The 9,737-nt window shown below is 40.3% G+C and overlaps 1 pseudogene; it reads left to right on the forward strand.

The window, feature by feature from the left end:
* Positions 1-3,424: 3,424 nt before the first annotated feature.
* LOC125931368 (14-3-3 protein epsilon-like) lies at positions 3,425-4,142 on the forward strand (annotated as a pseudogene).
* The last annotated feature ends 5,595 nt before the right edge of the window (positions 4,143-9,737 follow it).

Genomic DNA, 9,737 nt, shown 5'->3' on the forward strand with positions numbered 1-9,737 from the left:
TTAGGGCCTATGTCACGTTTCTCCAAGTTGCCCTAAGACCACAGGTGCGTTTCTAACTGAACTCTCATAGGATGTTCCTTGTGAGCAGTCCTACTACATAATGCTGGGAAAGCAGGCTCTTTCTGAGCACTGTTTTAATCTCACTGCTTTTGTCCTAAAAATTTCTATATTCGTTCTTCATCTACTACTTAAGACCGTGCCACTTTTGTTGTTTTCAAATTTTTTTTAGCTTCCAAAAATAAATATTTATGAAAATTCAAGTAATATGAAAACTAGAAGATGATTTGTTTATATCAGTGAAATCCTGCCAACTAGATAAAGCTATCACATTTTTACATGCTGTTCCACAATCTGCTTTTTTCATGCATCATTGTGTTGTGGACATTTTCTCTAGTCAATGAATTTTATTCACTAAATAAAGTAGCATCATATGTAAACAGCTTTCTAACATTCTCTTATGTGGAAATATCATGATTTATTTAACCAAACCTCTATAGATGGGCATTTGCATTTGTATTTTTTTTTTCATTTATAAGCAATTCAAAGACTACTATTTTTATACATATTTTTCCTTTTTCCAATAATTTTATGAAGATATATTCCTAGTAGGGGTATTTCTTTAGTATATATACACATATAAAAATTTCTATACTCATTGACAGATAACTTTCTGGAAAATTGTACTATTTTGAAACTTTAAGAGACCAAGAATGAGTGTTCATTTTCCTACATGTTTACCAACACTGGGTATTTTAGTTTTCTTTTATTCTTTCATCTTTGCCAGGCTCAGAAAGATAAATGATGTCTCATTGTTGGTTCTTATATTTTTGTTTGTTTGTTTGCATTTCTTCTTTGGTCAAATTGCATTCATACATTTATTGACAGATTTTTGTTTTTGTTATGAATTGTCTGTTGCTGCTTTTTACAAACATTTCTATCAGAACATTCATTCCTATTATTAACTTACGATGACTCGTTTTAAAAATTTTTTAATGTCTATTTTTGAGAGAGAGAGAGAGACAGAGAGAGCGTGAGCAGGGGAGGGGCAGAGAGCAAGGGAGACACAGAATGTGAAGCAGGCTCCGGGCTCTGAGCTGTCAGCACAGAGCCCGATGCAGGGCTCGAACTCACAAGCCATGAGATCATGACCTGAACCAGTCAGACACTTAACCGACTGAGCCACCCAGGCGCCCCATGAGGACATTTTTTTAAAAGTCACTCTTTGACAGAAACATTACAAATATTTATGCAGATATTTCCCTCTATGTCAATTTTCCACCAATTTCTATGAAGCACGTTGCTGAGGAACAGTGATAGTAATTAGTAAAAGCATCACATAGCCTTTACTATGTGCCAGGCTCTCTTCTAAGTTAATTACGTGGATTAGCTCACGTGATCCTGTCTACAAACCTATTATTATTATTATTATTATTATTCCTATTTTCAGATGTGGAAACTGAGATACATAGAAGTTATGTACTTGACCAAGCTGGTGGTTCTGCTGGGATTTGAAACACTGTAGCCTGGCTATGCTCTATGTCCTTAATTGCTGTGAAAGATAAATAAAGCCAGATACTACTTAAAGTGGTAAGGGTAGATTTTATTGAGTAATACTACCACAATAGGGGAAAGAGTTCAGCATGGACCAAATTCAACTTCAATTTGTGCAAAAGTGACTGAATAAAAGCCAAACACAACAGAGTACACATATTGTATTCTTCAATTTATAAAAAAAAAAAATTATTTGATTTTTATAGAAAATTTTAAGACAGGCAAAATTAATAAGAGATGTTGGAAGTTGAGATAATGCTTACATCTGGAGAGCTGATCGGTAAAAGAGGGGATTCTGGGATGCTAGTAATAGTCTTTCTTAATCTGGGTGACTTTATAACTATGTTCATTGTGTATAAAATTCAATAAATTATATAGACTTATGATTTGTGTACTTATATGTACATATACATGTGTAAACACATATATACATGTGTATGTATACCCGTGTGTGTGTGTATATATATATATATATATGATTTACAAAATTTTTCTGATATTATTTTTATTTTTAGCCTCTGTATTATTGAAAATCTAAGAAAAGCCCAATCATTTTTTCCCTTAGTAGATGACCATAGCACTTTTATTTATTTTTTCTCTTTTTTACATTTTAAATTTATTTACCTAAATTCAGATTAGTTAATGTGAGAAGTAAGGGAGATGATTCACTTTCAGCAATGCTAAATAAAACTGTGCTGTCCAGTTAACTGCAGGTTTACAACCTACTAGAAATATGTACCCCCCCCCACACACACACACATACACACACACACACACACACACACACACACACACGGTGGAGTCCCAAACCCTTAGACACTTCACTTCCTGGTTCTTCTTCCCCTCTCCATTTCACAGGCTTTTTGTGGAGGGGCTTTGCAATGAGCATGTGCCATAGAGTAGAGAGGAGGGACTGGAAGTCTCTGCATCACCTCAGGAAGGTACATTTGTTCCAATCAGACTACTTTTTGCCTTACATGGGTATAGGCGACATCCGGGTAAGGCTGTAACCTCTGTGGTACTCAGCCAATGAGGAATCAGGGGAGGGACTTCATGCTAGGAGATAAATTGCCTGCTGTAACTGCCCCGCGTGTGCCTGTCCATCAGACACCTGCTCTTGCAAGAACATTGATTAAAGCCACACTTCACTGTGCTCCAAGTCTCCATGTCCCTCCTTTGATTGGGTCAGTGGACTTATTTCTCACAGGTAACATACAGTGTAGTATTGCTTTCAGGAGTACAACCCGGTGATTCATCACTCACGTACAGCATCCGGTGCTCATCCCAATAAGTGCCCTCCTTAACGCCCATCTCCCATTTAACCTATCCCCCAACCCACCTCCCCTCTAGCAACCCTCGGTTCATTCTCTGTATTTAAGAGTCTCTTATGGTTTGCTTCCCTCTCTGTTTTTATCTTATTCTTCCTTCCTTCCCCTGTGTTCATCTGTTGTGTTTCTTAAATTCTACATGTGAGTCAAATCGTGTATCTGTATTTCTCTGCCTGACTTATTTCGCTTAGCATAATACACTCTAGCTCCATCCACGTTGTTGCAAATGGCAAGATTTCATTCTTTTTAATCGCCAAGTAGTATTCCATTGTGTGTGTGTGTGTGTGTGTGTGTGTATATCACCTCTTCTTAATCCATTCATCAGTCGGTGAATTTAGTTGCCTACATGTTAGCCAATCCCCTTTTACTTCTTATTGGCCATCAGAGTCCACGTTTAATAGAGCATGGGAATGTCAGGTCCTCACTTCCCTAGACCCCCCCTACAGCTTTGGTGTAGTGATATGTATGGCCTTGTTCTGGCTTAAAAGACGCGAGGAGAATTTTGCTAGATCTGTCACAGAGACCCCACTGGAACTGCTGCCACCATGGATGCTCAGGAGGATCTGGTGTCCAGGTGAAGCTGGCCAAACGGGCTTAATGATAGATTGAAATGGCAGAATGAATGAAGAAAGTCGCAGGGACGAATGTCGAGATGATAGTCAAAGGAAGAAGCCTCCTACCTATTGCATATAAAAATGTCATTGGAGTGGGCTAGAAGATCTTCCTGGAGAATCAGCAGCAGCACTGAGCAGATAGAAGAAAACATGGAAGGAGTAGATAAACTAAAAACAATTCAGGCATCTTGGCAAGTGGTTGCGACTGAGCTGGGGCCAATGTTTTCTGACAGTTTGGATGCACCCTGGGCAAACACTTCATTCCAGCAGCTAACACTGGCGAGTCCAAGGTTTTCTCACTATAAGATGAAAGGGGGCTATCACAGTGGCTTTAAGGCTGCTAACGATACTGCAACGTTAGAACTTCGACCGTGGTCCCTCATCCGCTGAGATCTTGCTCTCAAAGTTTCCATACTCTACTGTGACTTTCTTAATTCCTCTGACCATGCCTGCAGGTTGGCCAAAGTGGCTTTTGATGATACAATTACAGAAATGGATACACAGAGTGAAAGAAGCTCTGGGGACTCTATCCTCAGGATGCGGTTGTTACATTCTAATCTGATACTATGGACTTCAGACGTGCAGGGTGATGGTTAAAGAGCAGAAAAAGGAATGTCTGCAGGGTCGCCTGCGTGGCTCCGTCGGTTAAGCGTCCGACTGCGGCGCTGGTCGTGATCTCGCGGTGCGTTGAGTTCGAGCCCTGTGTGGGCTCTGTGCTGACGGCGCGGAGCCTGGGGCCTGCTTCGGATTCTGGGTTTCCCTCGCTCTCTGCCCCTCCCCCACTCACGCTCTAGCTCAAAGATAAATAAAAACATAAAAAAAATTAAAAAAAAATTTCTGCAGGAGGTAGAAGACGGAAGGCAGTGAGACCTAAAAGCCATCAAGAGAAACCACCTCTGACCACCCTGACCACCCTACTCCTTTCCATTACCCCACCCCGCCCTTGGCAATTCCTCCAGAGTCACTAAGGAACACCAAATCTGACTTTTTATAGTTGGTCTCAGAATTGAGGTTTCTGCCCTGTTGGTTTTTGGGTTTTTTGTTTTTTTTTTTTTACATTGTTCAAAAGTTCTTAAAGGCAAGAATGCATTTCTTTTAGATTCATTTAAGACACTAACAGGACTGCACAGAAGCCTTTTCAGCATTACCATATTATCTCCTGCCAAATGTGGCAAGACCACCATTGGAAATAGAAATCACAGGGGTGCCTGGGTGGCCCAGTTGGCCACGCACGCGAGTCTTGGTTTTGGCTCAGGCCATGGTCTCGCAGTCGGGGGGATCGAGCCCCCCCGCGTCCGGCTCTGTGCCGAGAGCACGGAGCCTGCTTGGGATTCTCTGTCTCCCTCTCTCTCTGCCCCTCCCCCCACTCCCTCCCGCAATAAATAAACTTAAAAAAAGAAATAGAAATTATGTCAAAAGCCATTAGACTTCTAAGTGATGCAAGCATCTACGAGACGGGTTCATCATATTATGGAGGTGTAGGTGGTATCCTTTTCCTGCCTCTCAAACAGGCTACCGTTGAAGGTGGTATGGAAAAGTCTTCATGGGCATTATATTATTTGTTTCTTCCCCTTCCCCTTCCGCCAGGGACCCCCCCCCCCACTTCACTCCCTCAACTTTTTTTTTCTTTTCATTATATGTAACTTGAAGCTCATTTGTACTATTGGATATCCGTCTGGAGCCACAGATACAGAATCTGTACTGGTCTTATTTAACCACTGCGTGGGATTAACGTTAAAGTTAAATAAAGCAAATCTTAATTAAAAATGCCCAATATTGGGATGCCTGGGTGGCTCAGTCGGTTAAGCGTTGGGCCCTTGGTTTCAGCTCAGGTCAAGATCTCACAGTTCTTGGGTTCGAGCCCCGCATTGGGCTCGGCACATTCGCTGCAGAGCCTGTTTGGGATTCTCTCTCTCTCCCTCTCTGTCTCTCTCTCTCTCTCTCTCTCTCTGCCCTTCCTCCACTCGCTCTCTCTCCCAAAGTAAATAAATACACTTTAAAGAAATAAATTATTTTAAAAATGCCAAATATTATTACACCTCCTTCCATTGTACTTCTAAATCAAAACTTCTAGTCAAATAAACTGGATAGATAGATGATAGATAGATAGATAGACAGACAAGCAGGAGAAAGCATCTACCCTCTATTTCTGCTTTTGGGTGTAGCTGTGTAAGGGCTTGATGAGATATGACACAATAGCCGTGTGACCAGGAGAGAAAAAACTGGAGAGAAAAGCCTTCATGCGAAGGATGGCGATGTGAAAAGATACAAAGGTCCCAGATCCTTGTGGACATCACTGAGCCACTGTGCCAACTCTGGAAGAACCTCCTTCCGATCTCTTCTGATGTGGGGAAAGTAAAAACGAAACAAAGTAAAACAAACCAACACAAATTGAAGCACCTATTTTTAACCCAGTTTAAACCACTCATCCTTGGACTTGTTGCCAAGAATGTCTTCAGGAGACAGTGATCTTCTTCTTCTAGCTGGGTATCTACACTAGTCCTTCTCCACCTCCAAAGTGAAATAATGAGGAATCCCTCTGTATTGTGTCGTCATTATATACTCTTCTTGGAAGAGTGAAACCTTCGCTTATGCAGACTTAGGACTTCTGTCGTTTCTGGCAGATTTTCTTTTCTATTTGTCAGTATTTTGTCAATATTTTGTTGTCCCTTTTATCAGGCATTGCAGCTATCCTGATTTGGAATCCCCATTTTATGAGTATCTATCCATAAGGGGTTTTCTTCTATATCCTTCTTTGGCATTCATAAAGGGTTTTCTTGTTCATAAGGGGTTTTCTTCTATATCCTTCTTTGGCATTCACCAGTTTTTTGGCCCATAAAAAAAACCCAGCAATCTTCTACTTTAATTACATTTTAACATTAGATGACATTATTATATTTCCCCTATTTCCTGGCTGACATAATATTTTTAACTGCCCATCCAATTTGAGAAACAGCAGTGAGGTTTTTTTGTTCTTTCTTATCCTTGCAGTCCCATCAAATTACACTGTTCTCTCTATAGTTGGTACTTAGTGTATATTTTTTCATTTATTCAAAATAATTTATATCTGCATGATATTCCTCCAAGCTGTGTTATATGATTAGAATGCGGTCTTTTTTTTTTTTTTTTTTTTTTTTTTAAATTTTTTTTTCAACGTTTTTTATTTATTTTTGGCACAGAGAGAGACAGAGCATGAACGGGGGAGGGGCAGAGAGAGAGGGAGACACAGAATCGGAAACAGGCTCCAGGCTCTGAGCCATCAGCCCAGAGCCTGACGCGGGGCTCGAACTCACGGACCCGCGAGATCGTGACCTGGCTGAAGTCGGACGCTTAGCCGACTGCGCCACCCAGGCGCCCCTAGAATGCGGTCTTAATTTCAATGATACTTTAATTTTTTACCCTTTTTATGACCCCCCCCCCCGGGAAGGAGAGATAGTATAAACCTGAATTTATGCCACTTTCTCTCTTAAAGCCTATATCACTCTCTTCTTTGGTTATTTTATGGTCATAATTTGCCTTTTGTCCATAAAGAAAGTAGTTTTCTTGGCTACCACCTCAAATAGGTATTCCCGTCTTTGTTTTACCATCTTTACGTTAGCTTTTATACTATCTAGCTCTAAGAAGGAGAAAAAACTAAAGATGTAACCTAAAAAAAAGGAATATGAATTATTTAGTCGTGTGATATATCTTTCTTGTGAAACTTCCCCAATACTCTCTACGACGTTGAAATTGCTAGTTTTACAATTTCATATGAGAATAGAAACTTGTATTCTGGTCCGTTTGTGTGCTTCTGTCTTTGGGCACATCACTGAACGATTTATGGGGTGATATTCAGTAAGCCAATATGATTGAAACTCATAACCAAAATGAACATGTTGTTTATTTCACACAGGCACCTTATGAGACCATACACTTACTCTAACTTTATTGATATTCCTGTAAGTCTGGCTGCAGTACAATTTTGGTAGCTGCCATTGGAGTCAGTTGATGTCTCACACAAGAAAATAACTTTCATTATCTTATAATTAGACTTCACTTTCGATCCTAAACAGGAATGTGAAATTTGTTTTGTAACCTCTTTTTCTAGACTTGACTTCTGAAGGCAATTTACACCTTCATGTTCTGTACTCCTACTTCTGCTAGTTTTTTCCCCCCTGCCATCTAGGGCAGTGTTTTTTAAAAAGATAAGTGCTTTAATCATAACAGCAAACAATTACTGTAAATCACAAATATAAATTTTTAATGTTAAAAAACGTTTATTTCTGCATTAATGGTGTCTTGATGCAGCATAATAAGTGTGTTCCTTGAACAGTTGGAGAACGGTGTTTTTTGTCTCGTTTTGTTTTGTTTTGTTTTGCATTCCAGCTGACAAATACCGAAGAAAGTTTGCATCAAGGGAGAAGTTTTCACATTTGTGTCATAAATTGCACATTTTTATGTTCCTTCTGAAATATACTTGAAATGTAAGCCAACATCCAGAATACTGAATTTTTCACTGTGCTTAATGAAGTCTGCCTGCCTTCTTCTTTTCTTCCTTCCTTCCCTCCTTCCTTCCCTCCTTCCTTCCTTCCCTCCTTCCTTCCTTCCCTCCTTCCCTCCTTCCTTCCTTCCTTTCTTCCTTCCTTCCCTCCTTCCTTCCTTCCTTCTTTCCCTCCTTCCTTCCTTCCCTCCTTCCCTCCTCCTCTCCTTCCTTCCTTCCTTTCTTCCTTCCCTCTTTCCTTCCTTCCTTCTCACCTTTTCTAGGATGTCAGTAAATACATTGTGGATATTTCTTGGAAATAACAAGAAATTGTTATTTCCAAGCAATAACAATTCCTTCCTTCCCTCCCTCCTTCCTTCATTCCCTCCCTCCTTCCTTCCCTCCTTCCTTTCCTCCTTCCTTCCCTCCTTCCTTTCCTCCTTCCTTCCCTCCTTCCTTCCTTCCTTCCTTCCTTCCCTCTTTCCTTCCTTCCTTCTCACCTTTTTTAGGATGTCAGTAAATACATTGTGGATATTTCTTGGAAACAACAGATGGTTATGCGGTCATAAATTAATCTTCTGATTTGCAGATGAGAAGAAAATAAAAATAATTTGTACTTTGGGATTGTAAGAGCACACAGGACACAGTAGAACATGTGTATATATATTTTGACAATGATCAGGAAAATGATTAACTACAAAGGTGACTGCAATACCCAAGTAGGCTAAATTTCAAAGCTAGTGGGAAAAGGATAGGTGAACAGGTAGAATGGGGATGCTTTGCTGACATGACTTTAAAACTAATTCCTGAGAGGGATGGTCAATAGTTTAAATTCGAGTATTCAATCAGATGTGGTTAACTTGTGCTTTATCTTGGCAGGCAATGGAGTCCTAAGGAATCTGATCTAGTGTGTAAAGTCACAGAAACAGGAGGCTTCAGAAAGTGGTGGTTGGCCATTTCAGATTTATTGCAGCACTATGTGTTTATAGGTGTTATATGAAATTTTGAGCAAGACTCCGGAGGAAATACAGAAAAAGATAATTGGCAACATGTGGAAAGTTTTTCAAGGCCCCAGACATACTCTAGGATCCAGTCTTCAGGATCCAGACAAGGCTTCGGTTCCAGTGAACCAGATAACCCCCAGAAACCCAGACCTAGCATTGAGGGATCTCAGACATTTGACTTCAGGTATGGCTTCAGATCCTGCAGTAGGGAGAGGATTATAAAACGTGTTGGTTCTTGGAGATGAAAGATCCCCCTTTTCTTTTCCAACTTGTATATACCTTGCAGATTTTATCACAGTGCCCAAGCAGTAAATAGGTGGCTTCTGAACTGAAGAATATCTAGCTTCACCCAGAGCATGACAAGGTAACGTTTTCGTTTTGATGTGGCCTCTCTGTTTTCAGATTTATCTCAAAGCGGTCAAGGATTTCAAGTTGATCCTCTGTTCACCCCATCTCTCCATCCCTTCTGTTGTCCTCAAGCTGTCCCCTGGAGTCCCTCCTCTCTCCCTCTGCTTCCTTTACATTTCACTAGAGCAAGATAGAACATCGTTGTAGAGCTTTTTCTCCATGTTTTCACTCGTTCCATTGCTTCCTGGACATTGACGTTGAATTGCCAACAAAATAAATCCCTACAGCATGGTTCCTACTATATTTCTCCTCTGGTGTAAGAGAACACCCTAGTCTGGTCAAAATCTTCCTAGGAAAACTCATACAAGTTGATTCAAATGGTGTCGACCTGTTTAGGAATGTAGAAGTATGATCAGAGAAGGAAGAACCTTTT

Source organism: Panthera uncia, chromosome X (genome assembly GCF_023721935.1).
Source record: "Panthera uncia isolate 11264 chromosome X, Puncia_PCG_1.0, whole genome shotgun sequence".
Classification (NCBI taxonomy): Eukaryota; Metazoa; Chordata; class Mammalia; order Carnivora; family Felidae; genus Panthera; species Panthera uncia.